This window comes from Hippocampus comes, unplaced genomic scaffold, assembly GCF_001891065.2.
Source record: "Hippocampus comes isolate QL1 unplaced genomic scaffold, H_comes_QL1_v1.1 scaffold167, whole genome shotgun sequence".
Classification (NCBI taxonomy): Eukaryota; Metazoa; Chordata; class Actinopteri; order Syngnathiformes; family Syngnathidae; genus Hippocampus; species Hippocampus comes.
In genome coordinates, this window is record NW_017805502.1 from 599,298 (window position 1) to 600,134 (window position 837).

Below are 837 nucleotides of genomic sequence, written 5' to 3' on the forward strand. Positions count from 1 at the left end.
CACACACACACACACACACACACACACACACACACACACACACACACACACACACACGCAAAGTCCAAACGCAGCTTGCTTTCATTTATGCATGCTTTCAGTATCTGCCTTTTTTATGAAGGAAATATATTCAAAAGCATGACACCCATGTACAAGAAAAGTACATGACGTGTATAAGTTATTAACCAAATAATGATGGAAGGCGAAGTAACTTAATTTCAACCCATTACTGGGCTGCCAGAAAAAAGGACAAGTGAGGAGAATTAAGGGATAAGAGTTTACAAAATATAAGTTTACAAAATATTCATCCTCAATGTTGTATGAACTCTAAGATGCCATTGCTCAGGTGGTTAAGTGGTTGTCTCCCAGCCCAAAGGTTGTGGGTTCAAGCCCGAGTCCCCGTTTGCATGCATTGCTCCTTGAGAATAACCAGTTGCTCCTGATTCTGTGTGATCGGGTGACGTCAAGAGTGTAGAAATGCTTTGAGTGCCTGGAAAGAGCAAAAGCGCTTTGCAAGGGAAGGCCCATTGACCCATTTATTGTACTTTACTACCACTGCAGAGTCAATGGAGAGCGACATGCTCTTTTGGATGTTTCTTTTTCAGTGTTCAAAATGTTGACGCTATGTGTTTTATACCATGTAAAAAATTAATAATAATAATAATAAAAAAATAAAAAATACATAAAGACGTACCTCGGATTGAATGCCTGGATTCTGAAAAAAAAACATGAAAACAAACGTCTATAGCAGCGGTGTCAAACATACGGCCCGCGGGCCGGATCCGGCCCGCAAAGGAGTTTAATCCGGCCCGCGAGATGATTATGTAAAGCATCGGT